At 36.6% G+C, this 15,420-nt stretch overlaps 3 long non-coding RNA genes across 3 annotated transcripts; 1 reads left to right on the top strand and 2 right to left on the bottom strand.

Moving 5' to 3' along the window:
* Positions 1–4: 4 nt before the first annotated feature.
* Positions 5–10,332, top strand: LOC146449586 (uncharacterized). Its single transcript, XR_014860574.1, has 6 exons — positions 5–110; positions 4,878–4,983; positions 5,773–6,913; positions 7,001–7,838; positions 7,998–8,860; positions 9,720–10,332. It is a non-coding gene; the product is annotated as an uncharacterized LOC146449586 (long non-coding RNA).
* Positions 2,369–7,678, bottom strand: LOC146449587 (uncharacterized). Its single transcript, XR_014860575.1, has 3 exons — positions 7,566–7,678; positions 5,691–6,911; positions 2,369–4,965 (listed from the first exon to the last, which is right to left on the bottom strand). It is a non-coding gene; the product is annotated as an uncharacterized LOC146449587 (long non-coding RNA).
* Positions 10,333–11,442: 1,110 nt separating the features above from the next.
* Positions 11,443–14,444, bottom strand: LOC146449588 (uncharacterized). Its single transcript, XR_014860576.1, has 3 exons — positions 14,137–14,444; positions 13,847–13,956; positions 11,443–12,511 (listed from the first exon to the last, which is right to left on the bottom strand). It is a non-coding gene; the product is annotated as an uncharacterized LOC146449588 (long non-coding RNA).
* Between the last annotated feature and the right edge of the window lie 976 nt (positions 14,445–15,420).

Raw genomic sequence — 15,420 nt, forward strand, 5'->3', positions numbered from 1 at the left:
CCTGCTCGCCTTTTTAACCAAAATGGCGCCTTTCTTCGTCGGATGCGCATATTTTGGAGACAGTGGAAGATGATGATGATAAAACAAGGGTTGTTAAAGACTACCTTACTGTAAGTAAATAATGCGTCTTTTATTGTAAAAGAAGTTTCAAAACACAGCGACATGCATTGGCCACAGGTTTTAGCTTACGTTTACTTACGTTTGAATTGTCATGCAAATAAGCTTAAATTTTTTTTGTCCTTCCCAAGATATAGGTAAGCTCAAGCTTAAAATTAAGTCCTAATATTTTTTATGTGAAGACAAGTGCTTCTGAAAACAACAAGTTATTATGAAACACAGCAACATCTAACGAGGATTGTTGAAAGCCACCTTCGTCCCTAACATTTTAAAGGTGGTATAATACCAAATCATAAGATTTGTGAAGTGTTTTACCTGTACGACAGTAACATTTTCATAGGAGTGGAATCATAATTGATTCTCACAAATATCTTTTCCTTCATGTGAGCTTCGCTTGTGAAAATTCAAAACAAGTTGAGAAGTACTCATTTCTAATATTTGAAGCAATCATCATCTATTGGGATTGCTGACAAATTATCACACCCTTATAACTGTTTGGTCAAAGTAACTACCTTATTAATATAGGAAATGAACATTTCATGAAATTAATGCAAACTTTAAAAATTTGCGTTAATTTGAGTGGCATTAATTTTTGTTAATGTTTATTTCCGCATCTCTAATTTCTGCGACCAAAATTTCCGTTATTTTTGCCCCCAATTTAGTCTGAAATGTCAGCCGTCTCCTCCCCCTAACCCACAGGGGGCGCGAGAGAGAGAGACGTCTGAATTCTGAGCGTTATAATGCCGTCCGTTGACGTCACACAGTAATTTATGCAATTTTGCATAAATAAAAACCTTTTAAACAAAATGGCGGCCACGAGTCATGGAAGCGCGCGGCGTGCATTGCAGCATGCATAATGTAAGAGGTTGTGTGCGTTTTTTCAGCCGTAAAATTTGAAGACAAAGCATCAAGAATGTCTGTACGGAATCGAAGATGAATTGAAAAATGTTCCGATAATTGTTGTTAGTAAATAGTGTTGACAGGCCAGACACGTCTCATATCAAAGCTCGTGGAAAAGTGGTATGAAATGTAACTTCTCGCTATGGTTCTGCTTTTTTTGCCTGTTTTTTTTTTGTTTGTTTGTTTGTTTTTTGTATGAAATAAGAGTAGGTCCTTCAGAATATTACTCGAGGCAATGGTTGGTTTTGAATTGAAAGTCATTTGGTCCTCAAGATGTTTTTGAGGTTAGGCAACGCCGGTGGGTTGTGACAAAAGAAATACTTTTTTTTCGCACTTTATTGTTTTGTTCTAAAGTCGACTTCCGTTCAGTGAAAATCAGAAGTTATTTTTTCAATGAGATTGTGAGGGTAGCCTCTAGCCCAAAAGTGCGTTTTGAAGTGGATGATGTTGTAATAGAATGATTTTGCAGAGGAGTTGTTTCGAAGAAGTCTCGGGGCTTCATTTTTTATGAGTCCTTTTCTGACCCCGGTGGGTGGCAGGAAGAAAAATGTGTACTGGAAAGTCTCTGTAGGTTTAAAGTGCGTGCGAATGTCAAGGATTCCCGCTTGATTGTAGAATCGCTGAGACTTCTGAGAATCAACTACTCAGTGAAATCATTCTATTGCAATACCACCAACTTCAAAACGCGCCTTCAGGCAAGAGGCTATCAATACAATCTCATTGAAAAAATAACCTCTGAGATTAAATTCACTGAACGGAAGTCGGCTTTATAACAAAACGAGAAAGTGCGAAATAAAATTCTTCTCTTCTTCACAACTTACCACCCAGCGCTGTCTAATTAACCTCAAAAACACCTTGAAACCAACCATTGGCTCGAGAAATATTGAAAGAGCCTCCCACTTATCTCATACCAAAAAGGAAAGTCTTTAAGAGAGATACTCGTGAGAGCATTAACGTAAGAAGTCACTTTTCACACCATGAACTTACAAGTTGTGTCTGGCCTGTCAACACTTTATATTCGCCGCCGAAATGAAATATCTGTTTTCGTGAGTTCGACCAATAAGAAACGGTTATCTATTTCAATTAGGTATGAACCAATCAAAAACTACCTACCATATTCGCAAAAGTACGTGACGTCACCGGACGGCATTATAACGCTCGGAATTCAGACGTCTCTCTCTCCCGCGCCCCCTGTGGGTTAGGGGGATGAGACGGCTGACATTTCAGACTACCCCCAATTCCGACACAATCAAGAAAGAAAAAAGCATTGTTTTATCAGGGTGGACGCTGTGAAGAACATTCAAAGTGGCCAGATTCCTCTTTTATCCCTTTTTAACTATTACAGAGTCTAAACACATTCCCAACATCTCTCTTTCTCCTGCCACCTTGACTTTGTGTGGGACAAAGAGGAAGAGAGATCCTGGTAGTAAAATTCAAAGACAAAAATCAACACTGAGACCATCAGAGTTCTGCCAATGTTACATTTATTTAGATATTTAACAATGTTACACTCTTAACTGAGGAGTTACATGCAGTAATTTCCCTATACAAATTCTGTCCTATGTGTATGCAAAACATAGAAATTATTTTGACTGCACTCACGTGAGACATTCAATGTCAAAAGTTTATTTAGGACGAATCAGTCAGTAGTCTTGTGATGCAAGTGTCCTGATACAAGCGTTAACATGGGTACAGAAAAAACTAACGGTTTTATGAAAAGAACCTGTGCTACGCCAGATACGAAAAACCACTAAAAAAACCACTCTTTAGATCAGATGTGGCCAAAAAATATGTGGAAACGTATTCCTCATCTAATGCAGCAGCACAATACCCCAAGGAAAGGGTAAAACTAACCTACTTACATTATTTTATGAATATTGAAATATAACCACAAAGAGTAGTTAATAACGGCAAAAATATTTACAGGAAGTTTGGAAAATGAAAAATACAATAATGCAAAATAAGAAGTGGTCATACAAGAGACTGACCAACCTAGAATGACTTAGTTTTCCCGCAAAACGCTTAACATCCCATGATGCCATGCCAACCTCTTCATTGTGCCATCAGAATATTAATTTCTGACTAATTTGTTCCCATGTCACTCAAACATCAGAAATTACATTTTTCAACCCACTTGGAACTTCTGTTATCCTTCACGCATTAGTAGGTTATTGCTTACTGTTAGGGTTAGCTTAGCATTAATATTATCAAGAAGAATTCAGCTGTTCCAAGTCGAGCTGTTTTAAAACCATCTTCACATAAGCGTAATTATTTATCTGTTCAAGGCGATATTGATGCTACAATGGGAGACAATATTTTTTTTTTTGCCTGCTACTATTGTTCTTCCATTTGTAGTGATTTCATTTGATAATCCGTTTCTCTTACACCTTCAACCCAAATTCTGGGATCAAAGCATAAAGAAAACCGACTGCTCAGGCTATGATTTTCACTTAATGTGCACTTACATTAATATACTCTTCAAACATATGCAATGTAATGGTGCTGTAGACGAGTGGTCTGAGTGCCATGGGCTTTCGAGCTGAAGTCCTGGTCTCAGCCATTGTGTTGTGTTTCAGACAAGACAATTTACTCCATATTCTCTCTGTCAACCCAGGTATACAAATGGGTTCTAGGAAACTGCTGGAGAAACCTAAAAAAATGCCAGGGGTAACCTTGTAATTGACTAACATCCTCTCCTGGGGAGTAAAGCAATGCCCCCAGTCACCTTATGCTGGAAAAGCAGAAATAAACACAAGCCTGGTGGACTAATAGGCTCATTATCTACAATAATGAAACAGACTTTAATAAACAGACCCTCCAATTCAAACAAGACAATTTTAAATTTGAGGGATCGTTTTTTTTTTTCTGAATAACTCCATGCGAACTCAAAAACACACTTAGAACCTGAGCTCAAGAAAATGCCAGAACTCTTAATTTTTTATCTAAGAGGTATCATGAATAAATAATACTATTTACTTATTTTTATATGACCTAATGAACGAATACTAGGGGAATTCTAAAAGGGCATTTAAATAATTACATGACCTCATGTCCCTAAGTTGTTGAAGATCCCACATTTCCTTGAGCAACAGTCAAGTATGTGTTTAGTGAATGTGAATCAATTTCCAGATGAATCTTGTGCAAGTGTTTATAAATCAGGTGGATGAAAATAATTATTGCAAGTCAAGTCTCTTTCATTCTTGTGCTTCAGTAAGCCTTGCAGGTCACCAGGCTAGCAGCTATCTCCAATTTCCGTTATATAAAGCAACTGTGAGCTTTACTACTTCCCCTTGATGGGATGTTAGTCCATTGCAATAATTAACCCTTAACATTTTGTTAGGTTCTCTCTAACAGTTCACTGGTATATCCCCTTGTATACTCCAGAGTGGAAAGAGGTAATGTGGAGAAAATGTGTCTTGTCTGATCACAAATTACAAGGGCAAAGACTAAGGCTTGAGGCAAAAACCTCTTGATCATAAGTGTGGCTTCCTGATCACTAAACCACCACACCTACTGCTACAATTAGTGTAAATATAATGTTTATCTAAGGTATATTCTTGAATGAAATGTCGACAATTTGAAGATTCCTTTGTGCTCCATCTTGATTATCTTTAAACAAGGAAAAAAAACAAACAAAACAACAGTGGGATTTCAACCATTTCAATGATCATAATAGCAACATTTTTTAGACAGGTCCACACACAAATCAAGAAAAACTGATTGATATATATAATATATTGAGTTCATGCTTTGCTGTATCAATTTCATATTTTGTTTGAGTGCCACTCAATCCATTTTTTAGTAGTAGAATTTTTCATACCTTGCTATTAATTCATCCTTGGTTTGATTTGTTCTTCTAGGCATATTCTGTGTAACGTGTTGTGATGCTCAGCAGCCAGTGATAAAGCAGAGGACAAACCTCATGTCAAGCAAGACTTCCATCTGTTGCTGAAACAGAACAGAAATGTAAGTTTAAATAGGTGTCATTATTTGACTTACAGGTATTACAATTCTGTAATTATGCACCTCCTTTAATTTATGGTATATGGATAAATTAAATTGATGCTTTATATCAATACAACAGAACTGTTTTTATGTGCTGTGGCTTAGTAAAGCCATAAAATATTAATTAATAAAAATGAACAGTAATACATAAATACCTGTTCCACTGGGAGTAGTTTTTATTTCAATAAATGGTTTCGTGATTTCCTCAGAAGTAGGCTTGCAGGTCTTCAAAGTGTAATTACTTCTATTGTCAGAAGTTTTACTTTGATTTTATTCCATGTAAAAATGTTGAGACATACACTGGCTTTATAGAAATGATTATCTAGGATAGCTAAATGTATTGAAAACATGATTAAAAGCACGGTCACCCCAGCAATATGTTATGGCACTGAAATCTGTTGAGTAAGCTAGGTAGTACACTTTTTAATCCATTGAAATGTTGAAGGGGGTGCAAATAAATGATCAAGTTTGAATTCTTTACAATTAGGACATGAGAATGGTTATCTAAGATTACACAGGCAATACCAGTGTTAATAAGGTGTAGCTAAATTATATATTTTTTATTTTTTTATTTATAAACTTCGCCATAGTAAGGTTCATGAAATCTAGGATTCTAGGATAAAAGATGGAAGGACAATGCAAACAAATTAACCAAAAGTAGAACTCACCTTTACTCCTGTGGAAGACATGAGTTGTTAATGGCATACACAGTTGGATTTAGCCAGGTTTTAACTTTGTTTTTCCTTTCAGGTCATCCTGGATCACACTGCAGCTACATAAGGCACCTCTGGCTGGGAGACTGGTCAGTAAGTGGAACACTGCTTGACTTCAACAGTATGGCAGCCAGGGTATCTGGACTTGTGTGTAATTTCCTTTAAACAGTAAATCTTTAGTAAAAGCATTTGTTAGTTCATGTAGGTAAGGCATGCATGATCTCCATGTGACTCATCTCCAACCATAATTTGATATCATATGCTTTTTCTTTTTTTAATTGTTTTAGCTATAGAGTGACAACAGAAAAGAGTGAAGCATATTTTAAATAATTTTTTCGTATTCCTAATAATCTTGAGTTAGAGAATAGACAATTGTATCAACATTTCCAGCGTCATTGATTCTAGACTATCACAGATAGCTTCAAGTGAAACAGAAAAACAGATCTACTTATTTCTGGGTAACAAATTCTCAATTTGGAGTCAGAGAAGACAATTAGGTTGATCATCCACAGTAACATTGAGTGGCAACAATATCTTTGGCAATTAGATCAGACACACATTTTACTTACAGTCCAGCACACCAATAATCTTATTTTGAGTAAATTAAGATAGTGGTTGGAGTGTTGCACATAATCCATCACTAAGACTTTTAGTTTCTATCATGATAAAGACTGTGTTGAATCAGATCACCATATTCTTGAATGACAAATCATCACCATTAATTTGGTGAAGTGTAGAAAGTAAGTGTATGTCAAGTCCGTGGTTTTCACTGATGTCATGAGATGTTTGAATACTTAACTAGAACTTACCTTCCCCAGACAGATTGTAAATTGAATTTGGTGTGTAAGTAAACAATCAGATGAACATCTTCATTGACATCCATCTTGCCATTTGAAGTGGCAGCTTGACAAACAGATGATAAATTGAATTTTGTGGTGTAAGTAAACAAATCAGGTGAACATCTTGATTGAAATCCATATCACCATTTGAAGTGACAGCTTGACAGACAGATGATAAATTGAATTTGGTGTGTAAGTAGACAATCAGATGAACATCTCTCGCCATTTGAAGTGGCAGCTTGACAGACAGACCATAAATTGAATTTGGTATGTAAACAATCAGATGAACATCTTGATTGACATCCATCTCGCCATTTGAAGTGGCAGCTTGACAGACCTGTAGATGATAAATTGAATTTGGTGTGTAACTAAACATTAAGATGAACATCTCTCGCCATTTGAAGTGGCAGCTTGACAGACCTGTAGTTGATAAATTGAATTTGGCTTGTAAGTAAACAATCAGATTAACATCTTCATTGACATCCATCTTGCCATTTGAAGTGGCAGCATCACAGACAGATGATAAATTGAATTTGATGTTCTTGACTAGTAAACAATCAGATGAACATCTTGATTGACGTTCATCTCACCATTTGAAGTGGCAGCTTGACAGACATACCATAAATTGAATTTGAGGTGTAAGTAAACAATCAGATGAACATCTTGAATGACATCGATCTTGCCATTTTAAGTGGCAGCTTTACAGACAGACAATAAATTTAATTTGACGTGCAACTAAACAGTCAGATGAACATCTTGATTGACATCCATCTCGCCATTTCAAGTGGCAGCTTGACAGACAGACCATAAATTGAATTTGATGTGCAAGTGAACAATCAGATGAACATCTTAATTGACATCCATCTCGCCATTTGAACTGACAGCTTGACAGACAGACATTATAAATTGAATTCGGCATGCAAGTAAACAATCAGATGAACATCTTGATTGACATTCATCACGCCATTAATGAAGTGGCAGCTTGACAGACAGACCATAAATTGAATTTGACATGTAGCAAGCAATAAGATGAACATCTTGATTGACATTCATCTCGCCATTTGAACAGGCGGCTTGACAGACAGACCATAAATTGAATTTGACATGGAGCAAAGAATAAGACGAACATCTTGTTTGACAGTCATCTCGCCATTTGAACTGGCAGCTTGACAGACAGACCATAAATTAAATTTGACGTCCAAGTAAATAATCATGATCAGATGAACATCCATTGTAGTTAATATTTGAACTGACAGCTTGACATGTAGCAAGCAATAAGATGAACATCTTGATTGACATTCATCTCGCCATTTGAACAGGCGGCTTGACAGACAGACCATAAATTGAATTTGACGTGGAGCAAACAATAAGATGAACATCTTGATTGACATTCATCTCGCCATTTGAACTGGCGGCTTGACAGACAGACCATAAATTGAATTTGATGTGGAGCAAACAATAAGACAAACATCTTGTTTGACATTTGTCACGCCATTTGAAGTGGCAGCTTGTCTGACAGACCATAAATTGAATTTGACATGCAAGCAAACAATAAGACAAACATCTTGATTGACATCCATCTCGCCATTTAAAGTGATAGCTTGACAGACAGACCATAAATTGAATTTGATGTGGAGCAAACAATAAGATGAACATCTTGTTCGACATTCATCGCGCAATTTGATTTGGCAGTTTGACAGACAGACCATAAATTGAATTTGATGTGCAAGCTCTAGTAAACAATCAGATGAACATCTTGATTGACATTCATCACTCCATTTGAAGTGGCAGCTTGACAGACAGACCATAAATTGAATTTGACAAGTAGCAAACAATGAGACGAACATCTTGATTGACATTCATCTCGCCATTTAAAGTGGCAGCTTGACAGACAGACCATAAATTGAATTTGACAAGTAGCAAACAATGAGATGAACATCTTGTTTGACATTCATCGCGCAATTTGATTTGGCAGTTTGACAGACAGACCATAAATTGAATTTGATGTGCAAGTAAACAATCAGATGAACATCTTGATTGACATTCATCACTCCATTTGAAGTGGCAGCTTGACAGACAGACCATAAATTGAATTTGACAAGTAGCAAACAATAAGACGAACATCTTGTTTGTTGACATTCATCTCGCCATTTGAACAGGCGGCTTGACAGACAGACCATAAATTGAATTTGACGTGGAGCAAACAATAAGACGAACATCTTGATTGACATTCATCTCGCCATTTGAACTGGCAGCTTGACAGACAGACCATAAATTGAATTTGACGTGGAGCAAACAATAAGACAAACATCTTGTTTGACTCCATCTCGCCATTTGAACTGGCAGCTTGACAGACAGACCATAAATTGAATTTGACGTGGAGCAAACAATAAGACAAACATCTTGTTTGACTCCATCTCGCCATTTGAACTGGCAGCTTGACAGACAGACCATAAATTGAATTTGACGTGGAGCAAACAATAAGACAAACATCTTGTTTGACATCCATCTCACCATTTGAACTGGCAGCTTGACAGACAGATGATTAATTGAATTTGGTGTGCAAGTAAATAATCAGATGAACATCTTGTTTGACATCCATCTCGCCATTTGAAGTGGCACCTTGACAGACCGACGATAAATTGAATTTGATGTGCAAGTAAGCAATAAGATGAAAATCTTGTTTGACGTCTTTCTCGCCATTTGAAGTGGCAGCTAGACAGACAGACCAATAAATTGAATTTCATGTGCGGGTCATTGTAAACAATATGATGAACATCTTGTTTGACGTCCATCTCACCATTTGAAGTGGCACCTTGACAGACAGACGATTAATTGAATTCGAAGTGCAAGTGAAGAATACGATGAACATCGTTTTTGACATCCATCTCGCCATCTGAAGTGGCAGCTTGACAGACAGATTATAAAATGAATTTGATGATGTGCAAGTAAACGATCAGATGGACATCGTTTTGACATCCATCTCGCCATTTGAACTGGCAGCTTGACAGAGAGATGATAAATTGAATTTGGTGTGCAAGTAAACAATCAAATGAACATCTTGATTGACGTCCATCTCCCCATTTGATTTGGCAGTTAGATAGACAGACCATACAATGAATATCCTTTGTAAGTTAACAATCAGATCTATATGAACATCCTGACTGACATCCATCTAGCCATTTGAAGTGGCAACTTGATAGACAGACTGTAAAATTTATTTGATGTGCTAGTAAACAATCAGATTAACATCTTGATTGATATCCATCTCGCCATTTGAAGCGGCAGTCAGACCATGACACTAATTTGGAGTGAAGGTTAAGTATAAAAGAGCAACATTTTGATTGATAGTCCATTTCATGTATTGAGTTATGAAATGCCACTAATTTGGAGCAGGCCTTCAAGACCATAACCATATTTGTAGTATTGATTGTAAGTCAGTTGGAAATCAATTAATTAGGAAGAAGTCAATTTAATTAATTGCAGTTTAGTTGTTGAGTGACAACCAATCACCAATAATTTTCAGCATGTCAAGTTAATAAATATTGGTTCCACATTTTGCGTATTCAGCCAATCACTTTGAATTTGGAGTTTTTCCATAGTTACTCTTCAAGCTCTAGACACTGGTTTGTAGTCTTATGTAGCAGGAGGTAGGAGCTGAACTGTAAAAGTAAAAAGCACAAACCAATTAGAAAAGACTGAATCAGAAATTAGGATGTTGTGTTGCTTACCTTCAGGATTAAAAATCTTTTATCCAAGCCATTGTTGTGTATTTGATTGATGATCATTATTTCCACTTTGTATTCAAAACTTGTTGGTACTGGCTGTAGATGAATATAGTCAGCTAAAAGCTAAAATGATTACAAGTGTTGTTGCTGAAAATAAGTTTCAGGTTAGAAGCTGTTTAGAGAAGATGCTGACAACTATTTTTTTGTTTCTTTATTGATAAAAAAGCAAGTTACAAAAGTTCATTTGAGCATATTTCTCACTGAAGTTTTACTTATATAATCCAGAAAAACCAAGATCTCCTGAAATAGAATTGTTAGCATAAATTTTTTTAAAACATTTTTGTTTTGTAGTCTTGAAGAAGAAAGAGACAATGACAACTGTTTTGTCTTTTTTTTATTTTGAGGAAATGCAGCTTAGTTACAACAGTTTGCTTGAGTCTAATATTATTGCATATAATCTAAGAACTAAAATATCCTGAAACAGAATTGTTAGTATTTATGTAGTTTAGTCAGTTAAGTAGTCACACAAAGCACTTTTATCAGAATGTAGCTGCATTTTGCAAAAAGACCACATTTTTCAATTTGGAACCTCCTGAAATGGAATCATTTATTAGTAATGAATTGTTTAGACAATACAACCATAGCTTAATTTATGTTGAGTCTTTGAATAAAGACACATTGACAACACTGCAGTTTTCAGAGTTTTATTCAAATATAAATAATTATAAGTTACACAAGCTTTAAGTAGTCTTATTTAATCCACATGACCTGGTTGCATGGGCCTGGCAGGGGTTGTGCTCCTATGCCAAAAATTTAGTGTCCAGTAAAACCAAGAGTGTTTCTATGTCCATAAAACTTGACACCTGAACTGAAACACTCAGGGTCCCCAGACACAATCAGGGATTATTAATGCCTTGCTATCAATTCATTGTTGATACCAAGCATCTAATTTGTATGCATTGTTCAATTTGGAGTGAAGACGAAGCCATTGCTGTTGGAAGCCGAATGAGCCGAACTTAGAGTAGCCGGAAAACAATAAAAATCCACATACCTGATGCGAGATCGCTGTCGTCCTTCTTCATGTCTCCAAGTGTCATGGAATCCAGTAGGACAAGCATTATCATAATTATAATGGCTGTTCCAACCAACATTGCCAAAAAGTTTTCAACAAGTTTGATTTTATTATCATGCTCTAAATTTGATAAGTATTTTATTTCATGGCTGCTCTCTGATAAGTTTGATTGACAACTGAAAATTGAATAGATGTTTGATTTGGCAGCTGTTCATATCTGGTAGCTTTGAAGACAGCTGGCAATTGTTGAAAGAATATTTTACACAATATTAATATTATCATTGGTAGTTGAAACAGCTCATTGTTGTGTTAACTATTTCCTCTACTCTGAACTAGGGTGTGTGCATTGTTTGTCCCTTTATGCCCAATATTATGTGCCTAGCTTAGTCCTTATCAACTAGCTACATATCTGCCTGTAACCAGAAAGACCATTCAACCTGTAAGGAGTTGCCAAAACAGGTCTCCTTCCAAAAATTGAATGGCCCTGAGCTCCAGTTCCTAAGTTAACTCTGAATATAATATCTGGTTGAACCTTACGAAAAATAGCTTCACTTATCCAGTGCTAGTAGACTTCCAAGTGAAGTGTAATAATGAGAAAACTTAGGCGCAGCTAAGCGGGAGAAAAACGTCGCTGATGATAAAGTGCCGCTGAAGAAAATTCGATGTGAAGCCACAGTGAAGACATCTTGATCTTGCACGAAACCGAGAAAAAAATCCGAAAGAAAAAGTCGAATAAAAATCCGAATTCCAGTCGATAGCCGAATAACCTGCAAAGGAACCCACATGGGAGCGTAAAGGGAGGAGCCATCCCAACCCTTGGGGCCCAACTAACTAATCTAACTACAATTAAGTTAAGCCGAAGAGCCAATCATCTGTGTATCGTGTGCTTTGTAAGGTTCATCCAGAGCTCCTATTTACCCCCCATTCCCACCCAGATTTGACTGACCAGCTTCCATGGCTCGAAAAGGCAGAGTTGATTTGCTGAATGGTGCCATTGTAGTCTGATTTGAATGGAGATTTGAATGTTGGAGGTACTGTGGCATTGGACGTTGGGTGTGCTGTGGCCGACACCTTGGGTACTGGCAGATCTTTCAGAGATGTGCAGTAAAGAACTGTTCCCAAGAAAATGCAGGAAAACTGAAAATTTAAAAAAAATAGTCTTAGCAAATATACCACAAATTAAGAACTCTAAGAGTACGGGAAAATTCAACGGTAAAGTACAATAAGCATTTACAATGTGAAACTTAAAAAGAAATTTTTTTTTTTAAATTCCGTTTTAACAAAAACAGTGGGGAGATTCAAAACTGTGAACAGTCCTTTAAATATGTTTTCTCCTTTCATTTGATATGCTCAGGTGCAGCTGATCTTGTTACAAGAGTAATAAATCTATTACAATTTACATATGATGACATCACGAATTAATGTTGCACAGTCTCTCCTTATTGGTTGAATTCTAAAGGATTCGGCGCTTTCTGTGTGCGGTAATAAAACGCGGGAAAGTTTACAACCCCTGAAAATGTCAAATACGAGACAAAAATAAAAAGTTACATGCAAGTTACTGTTTTAATTGGTCTACTTAACTCAGGGGCAAATGCAACACAAGATTCCGCAAATAATACGGTTTTGCAAAGATGCCATTGTTCTTTTAGCCTGAATGTTAACAATTTCGAAAGAAAAATTACAGGTATTAAAAAGAGATGCCCTTAGAAGAAGGCCAAAACTTTAAACACGCTTTTGCAAAAAGAAAAAACAAATCCCGCAAAATATGGTTTACGAAAATTTCCCGCGTAAGTCGGCGCGTTTCGCAAGACCTTCGCAGAAATTTCGATTCGCGTTCTCCCGGCCAAGTTTCGAACAATTCAATTCACTGGGAAAATCAAACGAAGAAAGAAAAAACTTAAGACAGAAACCTTTGCGAAAGAAATGTTTTTTGTTTGTTTGTTTTTTGCCATAAAAATTATTTCCACAGAAAAGCAACAAGTTTCGAGCACTTTGTGAAGATGTTCATGTTCTTTTGTCCGGCCAATTTGAACAAATTTGAAAGGAAAATACGGATATTATGTTTAAATGCAAAAGAGTGAAAAACAATAAGTCAAAAAAACTCTACACGAGCTTTCGCAAAAACAAAAACGATAAATAATTTTCCTTCCCCCGATTTCCTTATTTTTTTTTCTCCTCGGTTGGAACAACTTCAAAATAAAATTGCTGATATTTTCCTTTATCAATTTATGGTGATTATTTCGTTCATCAATAACTACAAAAGGCGTTATTTTGCGCTCCTTTGTTATTAATACCATTTGCTAACTTTGTTGAAACTTTCGTGCGTTCCCCAAAACAGTCCTTCAATTTGAAGAAAACACCTCAAAAAGTCCTGTACAATTTTGTCGTCGAAGCGCGAAGCGTCAATAAGAAGAAACTGAACTTGCATGTTAATTTTTCTGAAATAAATGAAAGTAGTTGAACAATAATTACCTCCTTCCAGCTTGAAAAAACAAAGCGATGTTTCCAGACCACGAGCGTTCGCCGACATAAGTTTCCTCAATCTTTTCCTTAGTTTCATTTGCTTTCAAGGGAAGTTTCTGCTGCAAAACAATCACAATGGCATTTCAGTCAAAATGTCAAAATGAAGATAACTTTAAGTGAGAATTTTCAAAGAAAAACAAGAACAAGTAAAATCTAGATATGAAAGCGCGTGTGTATGAACTGTGCAGAGTCCGCCGCGAGTTACAAAGTTTAACAGAGCTGGAAAATGAAACACTGACCTCGTTTCTCTTCTTTCGGTATTTCTCTCTCCAGTGGTACTTGGGCAGCAGCTAAGTAAGTTTGTGTTTTGGAAGATAAATGGGCAAAAAAGGCAAATCAATCAGAGGAAATTGTTGTTCTTTTGCTTCGCACAAAGCTGTCACTTGTTTGTCTTTTCTCATCTGTGAATTTTGTCAGAGACGGCGCCAACTTAACACACAACCCACGTGGGTTTTTTATCACGTGGGTTAAAATAATATTTTCTGATTGGCTCGCTAGGTTGCAATACTCCTCTCTGATTGGCTGACTGCATTGCAAGGATTTTCGGCGGGAATATTGGCGGGAAAAGTTGATGGGGAACGTGCTATTTTTGGACGTAGTTTTCGTAGAGGCACCCGAACTCCCGAAATTGTGTCATCCAATCAAAAAATTGATAGGCACTCGGGAGTACTTCGACAGCATTATCGTTGGGCCGATCATTGACTCTCACCCTTCGTTAGGCATTTAGTGAAACAAGTCCCTCTTATAAAAAAAACCCGTACCTAAATGTCACATTTTGGGTGAAAATTATAAGCCCAATGGCTTTTGGGTATTGAGACTTTGTAACGCATTTTTTTTTTAGATAAAGATAAAAATTAACTCGGTAGTGCTAGCCCATAGACAAGTTCGCTGAGAGCTCCCTAACAATTTTTGCGGCATAAATTTTTTTCACCTCCCAATCACGTCATTTTATGATGAAAGTACTTACTGAAATGTGGAAGTATATCAAGGATGAGAAGGCTAAACAGAAGGGTAGTTAAGGTGGGTGGTGGGGGATGATTAAGTATTTCCATTATATTACATATTCATCATGGAAACAATTGCCACCCAGCCCGCATTAGATGACAACTACGTTTTGCGATTTGCCGGAATGGGATCACTAGTTCGTCAGCAATCCCAAGACTATCCTTTCACTCTGCTCAGTCAAAAATGACTCTTCGTACACCGTAACCCCTTTCGAAAAATCTTAATATTGTTTTCATTTGGCTAAAACCTTTTGCGCCGTTCTACACGTTTTACGTTTTGAAACATCGTTTTTTATGCATTTTCGTCAGTCCTTGATACTATAGACTAATGATTGACGCCAGCATTTTTGAAAGCGGTGTGGTTTTTCACCAGTCCCACACACTTGAGTTTTCACAACGATGCGTTTTCACTCTTCCGCACTACAAACGAAATGTTGTACACTGTTTACTTTTAAAACTATTTTCGAAAGACTTTTTTTGTAATAAGCGTTTTCGATCAGTTTACCTTTTACAATAGGC

This window comes from Pavona decussata, unplaced genomic scaffold, assembly GCF_977016875.1.
Source record: "Pavona decussata unplaced genomic scaffold, jaPavDecu1.1 SCAFFOLD_602, whole genome shotgun sequence".
Taxonomy (NCBI): Eukaryota; Metazoa; Cnidaria; class Anthozoa; order Scleractinia; family Agariciidae; genus Pavona; species Pavona decussata.